The sequence below is a fragment of the Amblyraja radiata genome, chromosome 1 (assembly GCF_010909765.2).
Source record: "Amblyraja radiata isolate CabotCenter1 chromosome 1, sAmbRad1.1.pri, whole genome shotgun sequence".
NCBI classification, from domain to species: Eukaryota; Metazoa; Chordata; class Chondrichthyes; order Rajiformes; family Rajidae; genus Amblyraja; species Amblyraja radiata.
Window position 1 is genome coordinate 144,526,028 of NC_045956.1, and position 23,123 is coordinate 144,549,150.

Consider the following 23,123-nt stretch of genomic DNA (forward strand, 5'->3'; position numbering starts at 1 on the left):
TATTGAATGGCGGTGCAGGCTCGAAGGGCCGAATGGCCTACTCCTGCACATATTTTCTATGTTTCAATGTTTCTATGAGAGCTTGGTAACCAGCATGGAGGGGATGATCATATTAAATGCCGAGCTGTAGTCAATGAATAACAGCCTGACATATGAGTTTTTGTTGTCCAACTGGTCCAGAGCGGAGTGGAGAGGCAGTGAGTTCGCATCCACCGTTGATCTGTTGTGGCGGTAAGCGAACTGCAGTGGGTCGAGGTTCTTGTCGAGGTAGGAGTTGATATGCACCATAATAGTAAGATTAAACGAGAACTTACCAGTTTGAAGTTTGATCTGTATTTTATGAGGAGTTACGATGAGGGATTACGTGAAGAACCCGCTCAGCGCGCAGGCGCGGCATACTTCCAAGCAGCGGTGTGGAATCACAGATAGACACAGTTATTTTGAAGTAAACATAGTAAAGATAAGGAGACATCAATTTATTAGTTTGATCCATATAATGAGGGTGGGAGCGGAGGGCACGTAATCCCTCATCGTAACTCCTCATAAAATACAGATCAAACTTCAAACTGGTAAGTTCTCGTTTAATCTTACTATTTTACTTCGGAGTCACGTGAGTGACTACGTGAAGATTTCAAAGCTCTGTGATTTCAAACCGTGTAACAGTTTCATTTCACTCACTGCCGAAGTTCTTGAGGGAGGAAGTGTTATCGTAATCAACCAATGAGTCTATTTGTAGAAAAACACAATGGTATTTTTTAAACAATAACAACAAAGAATTAAGTTGCTCCCCTGGGCTTAAATTAAATATTTGCAGTTCGTAAATCTTTACTGCAAATAAACCAGGTTTTGCCAACGGCTTATTATAAAATTTCTGAACGGTCTTTCCCCTCCCCCCACCCACCATCCTGCTGTAGCCAGGATGTGGTCTATAGGCATGTCCATTCTTTAGCCGTCGACATGGATGCTGCCCTGGTGGAATAAATTTTGTACATGTTAGTGTTTATCCCAGCAGTTTCTAGCACCTGCTTGAGCCATCTCGCAATGGTTTGGCTCGTCACCCGACCATAAGGTTTTTGTGACTGACCCACAAGGCTTTTCATCTCCCTCGAATATTTTGGTTGTGTCTATGTAGGATAGTAGGTGGGTCATGGCACATAACCGTGGTTCTGGTGGGTAAGCCACGACTGGATTAGGTGTTCCTGGTCTGCTCTGTTTGATCAGTCGCTGGATAACGACAGATCTGGTCTGGAGCTGTGATCATGTTGTCCAGTCGCAATAGGTGTAGTGACTGGACCCTCTGAGTGGATACAAGTGCCATCAACATGAGCGTCTTTAGTGTAGTTTGCTCGAGGCCGGGGGATCTGGCTGGTGGCCATTCCCTGAGATATGTCAGGACCACACTGATATCCCAAATATGGGTATACCTGGGCTTAGGGCTTGATATTGTAAATGCCCTTCATCAGTTTTACCACCAGTGGATGGGATCCCATCGCCTGTTGTCCTGGCGCTGGTTTGAGATAAGCAGAAAGAGCACTCTGCGCTGTGTTGATGGCACCGTAGCTGATCCCTACATCGTGGAGTAGATAGGCCAGGAACTCCAGTATGTTGGTGGCTGTAGCTGTTGCGTATGTTGTCCCTGTTTCCTGGCAGTACTTCTCCCTTTTTTGATGCTGGTTAAGTACTGCCTCTTGGTGGATGTTCGAAGGGATGCCGACATGGTGGTGATGATTTGTTCGGACAATCCCAGTTCCAGGTAAGGTCTGTTCAAACTTGCAACCCAGGCGTTTAATTTTCTCATGGCATGGGTGTTTAGCTTACCTGGTAGGTAAGTAGCTGATAGCCAAATATGTCTTTCGACTCACCATTGCCAAATCATGTTGACCAATTTGTCGCATGATAATGATTTTATGCCACCCATATGGTTAATATAAGCCATCACCGTGGTATTTATCAATTTGTAACCGAACATGCAAGTGCTGCATATTAGATACATATGCTTTTAAACCATAAAAGGCGCCCAACATCTCTAGATAGTTAATGCCCAGTGTAAGTAGTAATGATGACTCTAGGTTAGTCCATCTACCACCTGTGCTGGATATGGAGTTAGTCGCTCCCCAGCCTTGAGCACTGGCATCTGTTTGAGTAACTAAAGTAGGGTTAGTGATAAAGATAGGGCTGAAACTATGCCAAACGTTTTCTGCCCACCACTGTAGCTCTGATATTGCTTCAGTGGGTAAGTTCATGACACGATCATAGTGACCTGTATGTCGTTTTATTGCCTGTACCTTTGCTCTCTGTAAATTTTTTGATAGTGCAAAGGTCCAAATTGTGTAGCCGGAAATGCTGCTACCATTTCCCCCATTACTCTTGCTACTTGTCGAATAGTTGGTCGCTCGTTGACCATTAAATTGTTGCATGATTGTGCTAATTCAACCATTTTTGCCTTTGGCAAGGTAACAGTCATATGGACTGAGTTAATTGTGAAGCCCAGGTAGTCCATGATAGTGGATGGCTTCAACTTAGATTTATCTGGATGTAGGACGAACCCCAGAGTTTCGAGGAGCTGTTTTGAAGCTGATATTGCTGCCACAGCCAATTCCATCATTTTCCCTACTATCAGAATATCATCCAGATATGCCATGACAATATGTTTTTGTTTTCTTAGTATTGCCATGGCTGGGTTCAATATTTTGGTGAATAATCTTGGGGCTGAAGTTAGCCCATAGGGCAATGCTTTGTACCATCCAGATAAATTTTAGGTATCTGCGATGATCCTTGTATATGGGTACTAGATAGTAAGCATCTTTAAGATAAATGCTTGCCATGAAGTGTCCTTTGGAATTCAGTTGTTTGGCAGTAACATATGTCTCCATTTTGAAATGTATATACTTAACAAATTTGTTTAGTGATGTTAAGTCAATGATGATGCGACAGCCACCATCTTTTTTGGTTTTAGTGAATATATTCGATACAAATTCCAAAGGTTCATGTTTGGTCTTTTCGATGACCCCCTTTGTGATAAGTCTCACCAGTTCAGCTTGTCCCTCACGTTTCTCTTTGACAGAGGGAGAAATACCCTTTGGGGCCATTGTTGAACTGGCGGCGTTTTTTCTGACATGAATTGTATTTTATATCCACTAATGCTGTTGAGTATATACTTGTCACTCATGACCATACCCCATGCTTCTTTAAATAAGTGTAATCTCCCCCCTGTTAATAAAGCACCCTTATTCTCTAAATGCTGGTAGGGACCAGACCCACCTACCTCCATGTTTATTGGCGATTCTGTTTCTTCATTTTCCTGAAGATTTTGTTCTGACGTGCTGGCGATGTTGGGGGGAGGCGCATTTTCCAGAGGGTCCGCTGCGAGCCCTGATCTAAAAAGATCTTTGGGGATAATGTGCGGACCCCAAGCGTTCACCAGTCCCATATTGCGGACGTCGACTGGTGGATGCCGTGGGGTGCTGCCGCTTGGGTATCGGAGGTCTTGGTTTGCTCGTCCCGGGGCCTGCCCTCATTAGGCCGAAGGTTTTTGATGCTTCCTCCATCTCCTTCAGTTTTTTATTGAGATCTTTCCCAAATAGCAGCGCATCCGTCTCCGCAGCTGGGGCTTTATACAAGCCAGCAAATTTGGGATTGAGGGCAGGTCTTATGTTTCCCTCTGGAGATTGTTGATCTCAAATTGTGTGGTACACATTAATGCCAGCACATCCTGCTGGCAGGCATCCATCTCCGTGGTCTCCACGGAACGAACAAAGGCTGTGATGGCCGACGTCAGGAGCCTTAGGATTCGCTGTAGCTTGAGTTCTTGGGTCCGGATGTGTGACCCCACATGCCCCCAGATTTGGCTGTTGACACTTTTTACTTTGAGTGCCTCGCAGTTTTTTGGTGCTGTGTGTTGTTTCAGCACCTCAGCGAGCACCTTTTCCAGTAATGGTTTATTGGATAGATGGTTGATGCTGGCCGCCATTCTTGGTTCCAGCGGTGCTCCAGCCCGTGGGGTTGCTACAAGCGGTCCATCACACCCAACAGCTCTTCCTGTTCCTGCACCCCTGGCATACTCCCGAATTCGTCCACCTGCGCCTGTTCCAGACCAGCCCAGCCCTGGTCACCAATGCTAGCCTCCAGTAATGAGGGAGCAGAGGGCAGTGCATGAAACACTGTGGAGGGGGTGCCTGACCTCCCTCCGCGAGAGCGCTCTTTCTGCGCATCTCGCTGGAGCTGCTCCAATAGCTGTTGGATGCAGCTCAGGCGGCTGTCTCTCCTCCATTTAGGTGGAGACATGTCCCCGTCTGACGAATCGGACGCCACCGGCCGGATGCCTGTTCGGATGGCTAGACATCCAGCCCGCAGTTCAGGCACTAGCGGGACTGGGCTCGGCGCGGCGATGGGGATAGCGGAGCACCCGGTAATTGTTCCTACCGCCTTCTTCTGGAGCTTTTGTGCTTTGTAGAAGCGAGAGCGCCCCTCAAGCAGCGCGTCTCGCAGGCACCTGCTCCGTGAGCCGCTCCAGCGGCTCAGGCGGCTCTCACTCCCCCCGTGCGGGTGGAGAGACGTCCCGTCCGAAATCGGGAAACCCTGCCGGATGCCTCTTCGGGTGGCTATGCATCCAGCCCGCTGCTCAGGTGCTAGCGGACTGGGCTCGGCACGGTGTCGGGGAATAGAGGAACACCGGGTCGCTCCTACCGCCTGTTGCTGCCACCCTCCATGACGGGAAACGTTCCTCCTTGAACGGGGGACAGTTTTGTTCCAGAGCCTTTTTCTCTGCCTGTAAAAAACACAAGCAGAAAAAGGCTCACCTGTAAAAGAAACCCGACCTCAGGGTACTCACCTGACGGTCCGTTTCATTCTGTAGCGGGAGCGCCTAAGTCCCGTTGCAGCCGCTGTTGCACTGCTGGCATAATGCCGCGCCTGCGCGCTGAGCGGGTTCTTCACGTAGTCACTCACGTGACTCCGAAGTAAAATCAACCTTTCAAAGCACTTCATCACCACAGGCGTTAGTGACACAGGTCGATAGTCATTGAGGCACCTCACGTTGCTCTTCTTGGGGACCGGTATTATTGCTGCCCTTTTAAAGCAGGTGGGAACCTCAGAAGCGAGAGGTTGAAAATGTCCATGAAAACTCCAGCCAGTTGGTCTGCATAGGTTTTTAGAACACAGCCGGGTATACCATCTGTTCTTATTTCCCTTTGGTTTCTTTGAACTGTGAGTGAACCAGCTCTAAATCCGCAGCCAGTATTTGAGTTAATAATTCAAACTCTGGATATTCACTCATTTATTTGGAATTAAAATAACCTGGAGTGAGAACAAGCATTTAAATAAATAAGCAGTCGTGTTCAAAAAGGAACGATGCTGAAGAAGGGTTTCGGCCCGAAACGTCGCCTATTTCCTTCGCTCCATAGATGCTGCTGCACCCGCTGAGCTTCCCCAGCAATTTTGTGTACCTTAAATAAATAAGCAGTTGTTTCCAGTGTGGTGTGAATGGGTAGGGAGATTGCCTTGTCGGTTTGAAGGATTACTTAGATATACATTCTGTAATCAGATAACATTGTGCATTATCAAGTAATGATGCATGTTGTACTGGTGGTATATGTGCTGACCCATTCACACACTTCACTTTGCTGAGACCAACTTCAGATTACAATAATAAGGTTGCACCATGAAAGATCAAATAGGTTTTGTTAAACTGACAGAATCCCATTTTGCAGAGAAATGTAAATGTAATTTAATGGAATGCAGTTGTCAGTGGACTGACAGGCAATGTAATTTTCTTGCAGCATTAAATCAACATGGATGTAACATTATACAAGTACAATTATCTTTTTATACAGTTATCCTTCCCTGATACAACGTTCACTGATAATGGTGCAATGTCAGACAATCATGTAATCGTATGGCACCATTTGATTTGAGATTATGGTCAATTGTAAAGCTATGACCAAAATAAAGCATTGTGATATTCATCAGTGCTGTGAACTACTTCCCTAATGGGAGGCTACATGGCAACTGACCAAGTAACTGATAAGATTCATAGTGCTGGAGTGACTTAGCAAGTCAGGGTGCAAGGATAGATGATGTTTCGGGTTGTGGCTCTTCTTCAGACCAACTGCAGGGATGGGGGGTGGGGTCTGGAAAAGACGAGGGGCAGGACAAAGCCTGGTGAGTAATAGGAAGATGCATGTGAGGGGGAGTCTTGATCAGCAGATGGTGGACAAAGGCCAGACACAGAACGTGTGAGACAAATGGATTGAAGAGTTGTGAATTGTGCAGCTAGAAGAAGGAATGCAGGTGGGTGGGGAGGGGGAGGCCAGGAATAGGTGTAAGACCAGGTGGGGCACAAGGGAGAGGGGGCGAGGGGCAAGGGGAAGTGTGAGGGGAAGGGTTTTGCAGTTACCTACAATTGGATAATTCAATGTTCATACCGTTGGATTGGAAGCTACCCAAATGAAATATGAGGTGTTGTTTATCCAGTTTGCACGTGACCTCACTCTGGCAATGAAGGAGACCAGGACAAAAATATCAGTATGGAAATAGGTTAAAATGGTTAGCAACCAGGAGATCTCTGGACCGGGCGGAAGTGGTCAGTGAAACGGTCACCAAGTGATCTGAGAAGGTTGTTCATTAGTTTAAGTAATGGTGTTGTTCACAATTACAATAGAGATATTTTATTTGGGACATTCTGAAAGGATGTATCACCAATAAAGTCAACCTTGGAAAGATTCTATGATCTGGCATGAAGGATGAATAAGGAATAAGTGCTGACGATTCTGCAATACTGGTTGGGTAGCTCCTGGGATCTGGAATAACTGGACATGAACTCAAAAGAGTTTTGTATAATAGAAAGGGAGTTCTAATTTCATATAGCATTTAATTCCCATTTCCTTTAACTGTCAATCAAACATATTAAAAATATTGTGTGTCCATTGAGTCAATTGGTAACATCAGTCATGCACTCCAGAGTCATACAACAAATGCAAAAAAGTTAATCTTTCTCTCCCAGTGGTTCATGTTCATAAGTGAAGGTGTAGAATTAGGCCATTCGGCCCATCAAGTCTACGCCGCCATTCAATTATGGCTGATTTATAGTTTCCTCTCAACCCCAATCTCCTGCCTTCTCCCCATAATCCCTGACACCCAGTGGTAAATTGTTAACTTTTAATGTTGTCCCTTCTTTCCACACTGCTCAATCATTGCCACAGAGATTCACTCCACATGACATATGGAACTAGATGAGAATATTGGTTACACCAAATTTATCGGATCAGACAACATCTTGTCTATAGTGCTAATAAATTGTGCTCCACAATTAATCATACATGCAGCCAATCTGTTCTATTGACATTTATTTGACAGTGGAATATATTTTCCTGACATGTCTGACCAGAATGACTAGGATACATTCAATCCAGCTAATAACATACTCTCAATTATTAGCAAAATGATGTTAAGTGCCACCAACCATATCAATTACCCGTTCTCCACTACTTAATTTGGCTCCAGGTCTAAACATAACCTTGGTCCATAGATCAAAAAAATGAATTGCATTGAAGCGGTACTAGTGGCGACATACCAAAGGTAATGATCCCATGTGGCAATTGGCAACATCTACAACAGATTTCAAAACAAATGTTATGTTTGTCTCAAGAATCTAGTTGCAAGATGTTCATTTTGGGTGATTCACTGGACAGAACTTCTGGAAAAGAGAAATGTTGTTTTAAGAGTCCAATACAGCCTACATGGTTTCAAGAATTGCAGATGTTCAATTTATCACACCATTGAAAATGAACATTTTTTATATTTCTCAGACGCATTCTTCATGTCAAAAACTCAGGTTCTTTTTACCATGAATGGGTTCAACATTTTTTTCTTCAAGGCTTCATTCATGAAAAGCTAGTTTGGAAAAATATTGCTGGTTGTGACTTGCTTTCCATGAAGAGTGAGGTCACTACTAGAGAATTGTTCAGATCATTTTGTACCTGCTTGCAGCATCAGCCTTGATCTGAGAAATACATGTGCTTGGAATTTGTTTCATTAAGGTGTTGCCAGTTAGTGTAAGTTGGATCAAAGATTGCAGCTGCATCTGAAATGTTCTTCCTAATAAAATCTCCACCAGACTGTGGATGTATAGTTTGCACAATCTTCCATGAAATAACAACATTCCCCTTGATTGTTCTATCAGCTACTGAATACAGAAACCTATGTCTGTTGGCTATTGGAGGCATGATTTTAGTACAGTTGCCTTGTTTTTCCTTAATTTTGATCCAGTCAGATATTGAGCTAAAAACCTGTTATAATGTATTTCTTGATGACAGCTTCCAGTTTAGCTTTTCAAGAGTAAATAGTAAACACAAAGGTTTGTCAGTAAATTCAAAACTTCTCCCTGTCTTGTAATATAATTTATGTTTTCATCTTCCCTTTTTATCTGCACGTTATAATTCAATTAAACCTTTCTCATGAAATTAATGTGGGACCATAGAAGCTAAAAACCTACAAATTATGTTTAGTTTAGTTTAGTTTATTGTCATGTGTACCGAGGTACAGTGAAAAACTTTTTATTTGCCTGCTAATTGGGTTGCATGTGAACAAGTCAGCGGAAATACTATACATGATTACAATTGAGCCATCCAGAAGCAACAAGTACATGATAAAGGGGAAACACGCTTATTTAGATAAAGTCCAATAAAGTCCAATTAAAGATAGTCCGAGGGTCTCCAATAAGGTAGATAATAGCTCAGGACCGCACTAGCTGTTGATAGGATGATTCAGCTGTTATCAGGCAACTGAACCGTGAGGTAGATAGTAGCTCAGAATGCTCTCTAGTTCTTATTAGGATGGTTCAGCTGTTATCTACCATAGACCCTAAGACCATAGTGTATGAAGCAAAAGCCATTCGATCCGCACTCTGCATCTCTCCCTTTTCTCTACCTATTGTACGAGCTTTTCTTGATTGTATTTATGTATTGTATTATCTGCTCTGATTGGATAGCGTGGACAACAAACCTTTTCACTGTACCTCAGTACATGTGACAATAATAAACCTAAGCCATGCATGTGCAGAAATATTCTGCAGAAGAGCACAAGCATACTGCGTTTATTTATCAGCATGGCTGATGAAAATAAGACTATATTCATCTATCATAGTCTTGCAAGATTAATGGTGTTGGTATTTCATGGCCTGGCTGCAAGAGATACAGCATGGAAACTGGTCCTTAATCCTACTAAGTCCACACTGACCAGCAATCCCCATATACTAGCACTATCCTACACACGAGCGACAATTTACAATCTTTACCAAAGCCAATGAATCTACAAACCTGTACGTCTTTGGAGGTTGGCAGGAAACCGGAGCTCCCGGGGAAAACCCATGCGGTCACAGAGAGAATGTACAAACGCTGTACATATAGCACCCATAGTCAGGATTGAACCCAGGTCTATGGCATTGTAAGGTAACAACTCTACAGCTGCACCGCCGGGTCGAGCCAATATAATCCCTGATAAGTATCTTCCAAATGTTGAGCAGTCTGCAGTGTGCATTGCTTTGCACCTTTGTAATCCACATTTGAACATCAAAACCATGTTTTGGCCATCCCTGATCCTGGAAGTCCTGCAAGTTTACTAATGGACTGAATATTCCAATAACTACTTTTAGATTCTTAAATGTTAACAACCAGGCCCCGGAAATTTGTTTTGTCTTTTAAGCATTTAATTTCTGAAATATTTTACTGGTGTTAGCTTCCTCAATTACAATCAACTTGTGGATTCCCAATCTCATCTCCAATTATCTATTGAATGTCACAATTGAATCTGCTTCTACAATTCGATCAAAACACTGTTTCATATTTTCTGTTTCGATATAAGTAAACCAAAATATATCTTCTTCTGCCAGTCAGATTCTAGTTCTGTCCAACTTGTCTCTATTGCCTCATCATCCTTATTGTAATTTTGTCCCCAAGTATGTACAGATGAATCTCTATTTTTGCTATGACTCATTATTTACTTGGTGATAATTGTTTGTGAAGTTGTGGTACCAGTTTCATCATCATTCTTGCACAACTTGTCTTCCCTCCATTAAAATAAATGTGCAATGTTTTTTAAAAAAATCTGAGTGAACATCCTACATTTAAAGATAATTTGCAGTAGAAATTCAATCTTGGTCAGTTAAGCTAAAGTGATAATATAAATTAACTATGGTGTGTTTACTCCGGACTAGAATCTAGAATCTCCCGATGTTGGGGGCCTCCTTCTGTGGAATTCGCTGCCTCAGAGGGCGGTGGAGGCCAGTCCTCTGGATACTTACAAGAGAGAGCTAGACAGGGCTCTTAAAGATAGTAGAGTCAGGGAATATGGGGAGAAGGCAGGAATGGGTTACTGATTATGGATGATCAGCCATGATCACATTGATCACAAAGCTGGCTCGAAGGGCCAAATGGCCTACTCCTGCATCTATTGTCTATAAATTCATAATTTGCTTGAAATAACTTTTGCAAAATAATTTGAAATAATTGAAAATCTACACCTAGATCCTCACCAAATAAAAAGAATGACCATTCAAAACCAGAAAATATACGGATTGGACATTAGATAATGCCAAAAACTGTGCAAAATCACAATGTGAAGATGACAGTGATAACCATTTATATTATTTACATGTTTGGTGCACCACAACACTGTCTATTGTCTGGAGGCAAGTACTTCATATTTATAATATGAATTTGCTGGTCAGTGCGGACTCGGTGGGCCGAAGGGCTTGTTTCTGCTCTGTATCTCTAAACTAAATTAAACTCAACATGAAGTAGGACGGCCGGAAGGGACGCGATGGCTGCAGTGGGCTTTGCTGCAATTGGGAATGTAAAATGGTGCAAAATAGTGCCTCATGCATATGGACTCAGTGGGCTATTCTGTGCATACTATACTAACTGGGCAATGGTGCTTAGGTACATGGATAGTCTTGCTGAGCTGTATGTAAAACATGTATTTCACTGTACCTGGTACACAATAAAAAAATAAACCATTGAACCATTGAACCAATGTGGGGTATACTAATAAGTCTTTGAAGAAGGTGCAGAACAGGTTTACTAAAACGCTGCTCGAATTAAGAGTATTAGGGTATTAAGTTATTAGGTATAATTAGATTATTTTGCCTGGAATGTAGGAGGTTGAAGGGAGACCTGATAGAAGTATATAAAATAATGAGAGCCACAGATAGGGTAAGACAGTCGCAACGTTTTTCATAATGTGGAAAAATGAAAGATAATAGGGCAAAGCTTTAAGTCAGAGGGGAAAATGTAACAGAAATGTGCAGTGCAAGTTTTTTTACACAGAGTGTGGTGGATGCCTGGAGCGGGCTGTCTATGATGCTGATGGAAGCAGATACAATGGCGGCATTTAAGAGGCTTTTAGAAAGGCACGTTTCTCTAAAATAAAACTAAATAGAATCTTCCCACAAATCTCTCCTATTTGTGATAAATGTCTACATTTAGAGGCTAATTTAACACATACGTTTGCAAACTGTATAAAACTTAAACATTTCTGGACAGATATTTTTGAAATAACTTCAGAAGTTATTAATACAAAACTGGACCCAGACACAAAATTAATAATACTTGGAATATCAGAACAAAGCTTAACACTCACAACAAACCAAATAAACTTCCTCAATTACAGTATAATAACCGGAAAAAAATTAATATTAAAATTTTGGAAAGGCCCTACAACCCCCACAATTAAAATGTGGATTATGGAAATGTCGGAGACCCTATACTTAGAAAGAATTAGACTTGTCTTAATGGACAAACAAGATCTTTTCCATAAAATTTGGGCTCCATTCATTAACTATCTGAAGGGATAGATTGGTACAGCACGAGGACCCGGCTGAAACTTGAACTCAGGAATAGATGAAAAGCTATACTTTATAACCTACGAACCTATCTCCATTGATGTATTACAGGTAACCCATTCCACCTCCCTTGTTTTTCTGTTGTGTTTTTTTTTTTTTTTTTTGCTTTCTTTTTTATTTGTAACTTTCTACCCTCTCTTTTTCCCTCTTTCTATAAAAAATAAAAACACTAGAAGCAGAAGTAATTGATAATGGAAAATTTTAATAATGTATGACTGATGTATATGAAAAGTTTTTTTTTACTATAATATGTAACTACATTTTATAATATGTCTACTTCTAATAAATAAATAAATAAATAAATAAAGAAAGAAAGGCACGTACATAGGCAGGGGATAGAGGGTATGGATCACGTGAAGACAGAAGAAAATAGTTTAAGGTAGACACAAAATGCTGGAGAAACTCAGCGGGTGAGGCTGCATCTATGGAGAGAAGGAATAGGAGAAACTCAGCGGGTGAGGCAGCATCTATGGAGAGAAGGAATGGAGAAACTCAGCGGGTGAGATTAGTTCAACGTAGAGATTAGTTTAACTTGGAATCATGTTCGATTGAGATATAATGGGCCAATATGTTTCTGACCTGTACTGTTCTATATTCTATGAGGAATAACCTTTACACAGCATTGTGTCAGAACCTGGAATGCAATGCCTGCAATCATGATGTAAGTTGCATCGAGGCCAAGAGAAAATTAGGATAGTTATATGGCAAGGAAATAAAATAAGGCTAGAGGGAAGTGGGAGGCGAGTGCAAGTAATAAGTTGTTCTGGTATTGGGCCAGCCAAATAAGTGGCCAAATGTTTTATTTCTGTGCTGAACAATTTGATGATTCTATCATTCTATGAATTACAGCTCACCTATGAATCATTCTGCAGAAAACTAAGTAAACATTGAGATACTTAGGATTAAAATGGAAGCTGAATAAATATTTGAAAAGTAAATTCAAACGTATTTTTTGATTATTTCCGAAATATTCAACTTGGAAAGCAGGGAATAAAACCCTAAACAGGGCCAGGGTCATGATTTAACTGTAGATTTGGCTTATTACATTATTAAAACTCAGTTGCACTTCAGTCAACAATGTTTAACATTTTCTACAATGGGAATATTGTATGAGAGGTTGACATTCACATGAATTCATTGATTTTGTTTTGATTGCCACTGTGAAGTGAGTGCAACCTATGATGGGACAGGGTATCACAGCTAATAGCTTCCAGATTTCCTCAAGACAAGATAAGTGCGGTAGCAAAGCTGTCGGTTTAATATTGTGCCAATGTTAACCTAGTTGATCAAGTTGCGATTGCTTGTTCTGAACCATAATGAATATGCCACCTTGATCTAGTACATTGATTAGTTTAGTGTAGTTTAGAGCTAAAGCATGGAAACAGGTCCTTAAACCCACCAAGTTCGCACCAACCAGCGATCCCAGTAAATGAGGACGTTCCTACAATTACAATTGACAATTTTAAGCCAATTAACCTATAAACCTGTATGTCTTCAGAGTGTGGAAGGAAACCCCAACATCCTGGGAAAACCCATGCAGGTCACGGGAAGAACGTACAAACTCCGTAAAGACAGCACCTATAGTCAGGATCGAACACATGTCTATGGCGCTGTAAGGCGGCAACTCAACCGCTGCTCCACCATGCTTGATATTTTGCTTTGAATGTATTCAAGAAGAATAGATTTCAAGATCTCATTGGCGAGCTTCTTCTTCTTCTTGCGTTTGAGGCAGCAGACGTTATGTAACGGCCTCCAAGCGCTGTAGCCAGTTAGGCCTTCCGCATTCAGCTGTAGCAGGGTGATGCCATCCAGTTCGACATCCGTTGGTGCTCGCCTTTAAAACGGCGCCGAGCCGTGGCGACTGAGGTTGCATTATCTCTGCTTCTGTCTCTGTTGGTTGGCTCAGGTCAGTTAACAGGGCTCATCACAGGGAGGTCGACAACATGTGGCGAGCTCGCAACAAACTAACGTGAAGTGAGCTTGGTGTTGTTTCATGACATTGTCCAAGCTCCGAATTGTTAGGGATTATTCAGAGGATTTTAAATTATGTGGATAAAGCAAGCATTAATTCAAAACAAAAATCAGTCTTCAGAATATCTGTTCTAATGTACACTGAAAGTAGTAATCAGTTTGAAATTAAAAGGACAGCTTTGCAAACATGATTTGTTCTCTAATGCATCGGCTAAACGTAAGACAATGGGGTATGTTAATTGACCAACATCAAACCAGAAATCCACATAATTGTACTAAAGATGAAGGAAGCTTCCAGTTTAGACATTAGTCACTTGGTACATCTAGCATGGGCAGAGGCATATTTGTCTGTCTATTAATAATTGGGGTATTTGTGTACTCAGGAGCCATTCCACAAAACTGAATTCATGATTCTAAGGGGCAGCAAAATGTCGCAGCGGTAGAGTTGCTCCTTACAGCACCAGAGACCCGGGTTCCATCCTGACTAGGGGCACTGTCTGTATGGATTTTGAATGTTCTCCCTGTGGGCTTACAGAAGACAATTAACCTACAAACCTGCACGTCTTTGGAATGTGGGAGGAACCCGGATAAAATCCAAGCAGTCATAGGGAGAACGTAGAAACTCCGTACAGACAGCACCCATGGTAAGGATCGAACTCAGGTTTCTGGCACTGTGAAGCAGCAACTCTATCTCTGTGCACTGTGTTGCCTTATTTATATGAAGATTTTCACCTCTGTCTTCACTAAGGAGGACACAAACAATCTTCCTGATATACGGTTTAGGAAGGAACTGCAGATGCTGGAAAATCAAAGGTAGACAAAAATGCTGAATAAACTCAGCGGGTTGAGGCAGCATCACAGATGCTGCCTCACCCGCTGAGTTTATCCAGCATTTTTGTCTTCCTGATATTGTAGTGGCCAGAGGATCAGGGAGGAACTGAAGGAAATCCACATTGGGCAGGAAATGGTGTTGGATAGACTGATGGGACTGAAAGCTGATAAATCCCCAGGGCCTGATGGTCTGCATCCCAGGGCACTTAAGGAAGTGGCTCTAGAAATCGTGGACACATTGGTGATAATTTACCAATGTTCTATAGATTCAGGATCAGTTCCTGTGGATTGGAGGGTAGCTAATGTTATACCACTATTTAAGAAAGGCGGGAGAGAGAAAACAGGGAATTATAGACCAGTTAGCCTGACATTGGTGGTGGGGAAGATGTGGGAATCAATTATAAAAGATAAAATAGTGACACATTTGGATAGCAGTAACAGGATCGGTCCTAGACAGCATGGATTTATGAAGGGGGAATCATGCTGGACTAATCTTCTGGAATTTTTTGAGGATGTAACTAGGAAAATGGACAAAGGAAAGCCAGTGGATGTAGTGTACCGGGACTTCCAGAAAGCATTTGATAAGGTCCCACATAGGAGATTAGTGGGCAAAATTAGGGCACATGGTATTGGGGGTAGAGGGCTGACACGGATAGAAAATTGGTTGGCAGACAGGAAACAAAGAGTAGGGATTAACGGGTCCCTTTCAGAATGGTGGGCAGTGACTAGTGGGGTACCGCAAGGCTCGGTGCTGGGACCGCAGCTATTTACAATATACATCAATGATTTAGATGAAGGGATTCTAAGTAACATTAGCAAATTTGCAGATGACACAAAGCTGGGTGGCAGTGTGAACTGTAAGGAGGATGCTATGAGAGTGCAGGTGACTTGGGCAGGTTGGGTGAGTGGGCAGATGCATGGCAGATGCAGTTTAACATGGATAAATGTGAGGTTATCCACTTTGCTAGCAAAAACAGGAAGGCAAATTATTATCTAAATGGTGTCAAGTTGGGAAAAGGGGAAGTACAATGGGATCTGGGGGTCCTTGTTTATCAGTCAATGAAAGTAAGCATGCAGGTACAGCAGGCAGTGAAGAAAGCGAATGGCATGTTGGCCTTCATAAAAAGAGTACAGGAGCAAAGAGGTCCTTCTGCAGTTGTATAGGGCACTAGTGAGACTGCACCTGGAGTATTGTGTGCAGTTTTGGTCCCCTAATTTGAGGAAGGACATTCTTGCTATTGAGGTAGTGCAGCGTAGGTTTACAAGGTTAATTCCCGGGATGGCAGGAATTATGCATATAATAAGCGGGAAGTCTCTCATATGCTGAGAGAATGGAGCAGCTGGGCTTGTGTACTCTGGAGTTTAGAAGGAAGAGAGCGGATCATTGAAACATATAAGATAATTAAGGGTTTGGACACGCTAAAGGCAGGAATCATGTTCCCGATGTTTGGGGAGTCCAGAACCAGGGGCCACAGTTTAAGAATAAGTCGTAAGCCATTTAGAACGGAGATGAGGAAATACTTTTTCACACAGAGAGTTGTGAGTCTGTGGAATTCTCTGCCTCAGAGGGCAGTGAAGGCCGGTTCTCTGGATACTTTCAAGAGAGATCTAGATAGGGCTCTTAAAGATAGCGGAGCCAGGGGATATGGGGAGAAGGCAGGAACGGGGTACTGAATGGGGATGATCAGCCATGATCATATTGAATGGCGGAGCCAAATGGCCTACTCCTGCACCTATTGTCTATTGTCTATTTTGTGTTGTTATTTTGAGCCCAGTAACCAAATGATATGGACATCAGATTTGCACTCAAGTTCAGGTCTCTGTGTAAACCTGTAAGGGAAAATATCAGCTGAGAGCAATATAGACACAAAATGCTGGAGTATCAGGGGACCAGACAGCATCTCTAGAGAAAAGGAAAAGGGGAAGATTCGGGTCGAGACCCTTCTTCAGACTGGAGCAGGAATTTGTGTAATAATTTCCAAGCTCATTAGTGTATCCAAAGCTGCTGTCATGCCTCAAAATATTGCAGAAAATGCAAACATAGGCAAATCTAAACGGTGGTTTTCATTATTGATGTTCTTTATCATAAGCAAAATGGTTCTATAATCTTAGTGGGCAAGATTACCTGCACAGACTGATTAGCAAATATGAATCTAAAAATATCAGCAGCAGCACTCTTTTTTTTGGCTGTTTTTTTGTATTATGCCCAGGACTATAATTAATTTAATGTTCATTTTGCATTTTTTGTTCACAGGTTTATTGTGCAAATAAGAGGCCAATCACTCTCATGAACCTTAATTATAATCATTGTGACACCAGGTTCTGTGCAATAACAAAAATCAGCATTTGCTTGAAGTCGAATAAAGCACAATTGGTCAATTTCATGGGAGAAGCTTAAATTATTCGAATTAGAAACCCAGTTATTATATTTACAGGTGCATTGGTAATTTAGGGAGATGCCGCACAATGGGCAAAAATAAATCTGCCACCTATAATGCAGAGCAGCCAATTTTATTTACTGTCAATGGCAAATGGTATTGGGTGATGTATTTTTTAGGTGGTTATTCCAAATAATTCATTTTAGATTATTGTGCAACGTTAAAATTAACTGAACTAATTCTTACCATGAAACAACGTATTCTGCCTCTACCAATATTGATTTCATATTTTCTTTCCAAATTAAACCACGAGTACTAAGACCATAATTGAGGGTTGATTTGGAGAATTTATGGATATTACCTCTAAGAGAGTGTATGGCTATTAGAAAGTTAACTCTTTAATATTGATATAATTTCAAATAATATTTATAGCTCATTCTCACTCTATTTATAACTGCAGCTCATTCATTGCTTTAAGTTATTTGTTTAACAATACCTGTATTCACTGCTTAAACCAAAATACTAAATAATGGAATATTTTGATTTAAATGACAGCGTGAAGAGCACTCAGCCTTCTGGTGAGAGTGTCTGTTTAAAAGTAATACGTTAGTAAATGAACCTGATACATATGTGTGCTTTAGAAAAATCAAATTAGATAAGATTGAGAATATCTACCCAAAATACTCAAATGGTCCTCAAACCACAACCTTTATAAAAATAGACACAAAATGCAGGAGTAACTCAACAGGTCAAGCACCATCTCTGAAGGATCCTTCTTCAGACCCGACCCAAAACATCACCTAACCATTCTCCTCAGTGATGCTGCCTGAACTGCTGAATTACTCCAGCTTTTTGAGTCTATCTTTGGTATAAATTAGCATCTGCAGTTCCTTGTTATTGCCTTTATTAAAATAATTGCAGCACATGTCTTCCTGGTCACCCTATTCCACATATGACCTACCCTAATGTTGTTATCCTTGAATTGTCCTTTGCCGATATTTTAGTGAGTAATCAGACGAACCACAAGAAAACAGAATAATCACAGTAACTTGTAACCATTTCATGCCAATTCTCCAGGGATTGTGCTGATTTCCATCCCTCAAACATTCCTGGCAGTTACCTGTAAATTCACTGTCCACAAGTTCTCTGTAAAGCTTTGGCCTGGGCCAGTGATTCTAAATGTGTAGGAAGGAACTGCAGATGCTGGTTTAAACCGAAAATAGACACCAAAAGCTGGAATAACTCAGCGGGTCAGGCAGTATCTCTGGAGAAAAGGAGTATGTGATGTTTCGGGTCAATGGGTCTCGACCCGAAATGCAACCTATTCCTTTTCTCCAGAGATGCTGTCTGACCCGTTGAGTTACTCCAAGTTTTTGTGTCTATCCACTAATTCTAGTGTTTGGGTAGCCACAAACATAATAAAATATCACTTTATCTATTCACTCTGAAAATATTGATTATCTAATTAAGAACTGCCGATTGGCTTTTATCTTTAGACTTTTGACCTGAAACCAATTGAGAGGAATAAATCAAAGTTTCCTTCAGGTATTTGCACCGTCTTCTTACTAATAGAGATTTAATGTACTTTATGTACAATTTATGTATATTTCATTTTTGTGTGTTTGTCTGAGCCTCTGTTCCCATGAAGTTGCTGCAAACAAGACTCTCATTGTACCTGTACCTCACTGCACTTGGATATAAGACAATAAACTTGACTTGAGTTGATATCAGCTTGAAGCTGGTTCATTCTAGTTGAACAAACAAATTAATCTGGCATTCAATGGTAAGCACATTCAAAATATTCAAACAATGCCAACTGAAAATAATGGAGAACCATCACAGGGGAATGGGATGAAAGATGAGAAATCATCCTGAAGTAGAGATTAAGTCATCAAGGGTCATGCGTGTTTTATTGTCAAATGTCCCAAACAGAACAAATAAATTCTTACTTGCAGTAGCACAACAGGATATGTAAACATAGTACTCCATAAACAATTTAATAAACACGAGAAAAAAGTATGTACATGTACACAGACACACTCACACACACATATATAGTTATATATATAAACACACACCCAGAAAAACAAACAACCAAAAGTAATAGTGCAAAAAGATAAACCCAATGACCCCAAATCTATGCAGTTCAGAGCTTATTTCAAGGTTGTAGCGTTTAATAGCCTGATGGATGTAGGGAAGACGTTTTTACCTGTCTGAAGAAGGGTCTTAACCCTAGACATCACCCATTCCTTCTATCCAGAGATGCTGTCTGATTTACTTTACCATTTTGTGTCTATCTTCGGTGCAAACCAGTATCTTGATTAGTACAGGTGCCAGTGATTATGGGGAAAAGGCAGGAGAATGGGGTTAGGAGGGAGAGATAGATCAATCATGATTTAATGGGGGAATAGACTTGATGGGTCGAATGGCCTAATTCTACTCATGTTCCTTATGACCTTATGACCTTATGATCTGCAGTTCCTTCCTACACAAGTTTTTCCTTTACCTGGATGTTACAGGTTTCAGGCTCCTGTATCTTCTTCCCGATGGCAGGAGTAAAATGAGTGTTTTGTTTGCTCCACTTGGTCCTGGATATGTGCTGGCAGGGTCGATGTTGGAAGCAGATACGATGACAACTTTTGAGAGGCAGCAAAACAGATACATGGTCACGGAGGAACAGAAAGATACAAACCATGTGCAGACAAATGGGGTTACTTAAATTGGCATCAAGTTTGGTGCCAACATAATTGGCTGAAGGCTTGTCCCCCTGCTGTGTTATGCTCTGTTCTACGAATGGCCACATATTTGGGGATTTGTCTTCTTTCAAACTTGACTCTTGGTAGGAAAACAACAACTCTGTATCTGCCCTTTTAAGCTTTATGAGAATACTAGACTAGGAGGGACCCGTTCGGTCCCAGCATCATACGGGAGGGCTGGTCACCAACGCAATATTCCACCTCTCCACCAATTCCAATACTGCTTGTCAGTGGGGGGGGGCACTGTCTGTTGCGCTAGTATGGGTGTTGCGGGCTGAAGGTACCGGTTTCCAGAGGGCTAGTATAGACATTGTGCGCCGTATGGATGCTTGGGCAGGCATCCAACTGTTGCAACGATTTTAAAAGCCAAGCCAAGGCAAACAATTGGGCTGCAGCCACCCGACAACCAAAATTCATTTCGTGAACACAAACTTGTTAAAAAAGGCGAGGCAAACAATTGGGCTGCAGACACCCGACAACCAAAATTCATATTGTGAACACAAACCTGCCAAAAAGGTGAGGCAAACAATTGGGCTGCAGACACCCGACAACCAAAATTCATATTGTGAACACAAACCTGCCAAAAAGGTGAGGCAAACAATTGGGCTGCAGACACCCGACAACCAAAATTCATCTAGTGAACACAAACCTGTCAAAAAGTCGAGGCAAACAATTGGGCTGCAGACACCCGACAACCAAAATTCATCTTGTGAACACAAACTTGTTAAAAAAGGCGAGACAAACAATTGGGCTGCAGACACTCGACAACCAAAATTCATTTTGTGAACACAAACTTGTCAAAAAGGCGAGGCAAATAATTGAGCTGCAGACACCTGACAACCAAAATTCATTTTGTGAACACAAATTTGTTTAAAAAAAGGCGAGGCAAACAATTGGGCTGCAGACACCCGACAACCAAAATTTATCTTGTGAACACAAACTTGTCAAAAAGGCGAGGCAAACAATTGAGCTGCAGACACCCGACAACCAAAATTCATCTTGTGAACACAAACTTATTAAAAAAAGGCGAGGCAAACAATTGGGCTGCAGACACCCGACAACCAAAATTCATTTTGTGAACACAAACTTGTTAAAAAGGGCTGCAGCCACTTTACAGCCGTATCGAGGGGACTCACCGTGGAGTAGACGTGCGTTCAGTGTTATTTGCGCTTCAGAGAGCCGTGACCTTCTCGCTTCCTGGTCTGGCAGAGACTGAATGAGGCACGACACTTCCTGGTTTTATAGTCACTCCCCCTGCCGCCAGCGGGGGCAGCAGAGAGAATGGGGAATTTTGTAAAAACATTAATATCTCTCTCATTTTTCATCGACGTAAAAAATCCTCTGCACTCATACGGCGGAGGGGAGCTCTGAGCGAGGTGGCCAAAAATGACGGCCGTAGGTGGCGGCGTTCTCTCTGAAATCGCAGCACAGTCGGCCAAAAGCGGTCAAGATCAGAGATTTAGTAATATAGATTAGGTGATTCATAAGTTCACCTCTCACTCAACTAAACTATATGTGGTCCTGGATTCATCATAGGACAAAATCAAAATTAGTTTTTTCCTCCATGTCGTTCCTCTAAGGCCATCACATGTCAATGCCATGTGAACTCTTGAGTCACAGATTTAGGGGGTCATAGGGTCATATAGCACCGATGATGACGAGTCAGATACAGAGGTGAGAGGTGAGAGAAAGGTGCCAGATCAACAACCTTGCTCCCAACATCAGTAACATTGTTGATTTTAGAAGAGGAAGGCCAAGGATCGACAAAGCAGAATAAAGAAGATTGCAAAAAGTGGTGAACACTGCCCAGTCCATCACCTCAACACCATCAAAGAGATCTATAGAAGATGCTGCTTCAAAAAGGCAGCCAGCATCAATGGGATGGTGGTAAAGAAAGTCAAAGACCTCAAATTCCTGAATGTGTATATATCTGAAAAACTGTCCTGGACCACACATATTGATGCAATCAGAGATCTAAAGAAGGTGCTGCCTCAAAAAGGCAGACAGCATGCATTTTGCTTGCAACAGCATCGCAAGCACATACTCAGACATAAACACATCAGTTACAATTAATTTACACATAAAATTATGCAAAACGCATTAAAAAAAAAGACTGCAAAAGAATGACAATAGTGCAAAACAGTGAGAAGGCAGACACGGGTTATTGATTGGGGACGATCAGCCATGGCGGTGCTGGCTCGAAGGGCCCAATGGCCTCCTCCTGCACCTATTTTCTATGTTTCTATGTTTCTATGTAGCATCATCAAGGACCCACGCCAACTTGACCACAATCTCATTTCATTCTTACCATCGGGAAGAAGGTATAGGAGCCTGAAAACTGTAATGTACAGGTTCACGAGCAGGTTTTCCCAACTACCATCAAGATATTAAGCTCTACAACCCCCAACTAAGCTCTGAACTACATAGACTTGGGGGACATTGATTTAATTGTTTTTGTCTTTGCACTATTATTGTTCCTACCCACAAAGGGTGGTGGGTGCATGGAACATGCTGCCAGAGGAGATATTTGAGGCTGGGACTATCCCACCGTTTAAGAAAAAGTTAGACAGGTACATGTTTGGAGGGATAGGGACCAAATGCAGGCAGGTGGGACTAGTGTAGTTGGGACATGTTGGCTGGTGTGGGCAAATTGGGCCGAAGGGCCTGTTTCCACACTGTAGAACTCTATGACTCTATTTGATTTTTTTATATACTCTTTTTTTTAAACTTATTATGGTATTTATAATGTACTATGTTTGCATATCTGTTGTGCTGCTGCATGTAAGAATTTCATTGTTCCGTTTCGGGACATATAATGATAAAATACTCTTGACTCTTGTACTTCAATGCTATTAAGAACCTTGTCATTAACTCCATACTTTCCTTTAACATTCAACCTCCCAAAGTGCAACACCCAACACTTGCTCAGATTAAACTCCATCTGTGCCTTTCTGTAGCTGATCAAGAGGCATATTTTAACAGTCTTCCTCACTGTCTTCATCTCCACCCGGAATGTATGCTGTGAAGGATATCCATCAAGAATGGGAAGGGGTTACTCTGCAGGAAGAAACTCTTCCGTTTGAAAATACAAGCACACAGAAAATAGATGAGGTGAACATTTGTTCAATACACAGTGATGGGAGATAATTAATTTGTTGAGGATAGATCATTTGGAGTCAGATGTGGTGAGGTCAGAAATGATAGTCGGCATGATATCTGGCCTATTTGTTGTCTCCAGAAATTTCATTTTCATATGTTTAGTAAGTGCAGAATATTACTATTCAAATTTGC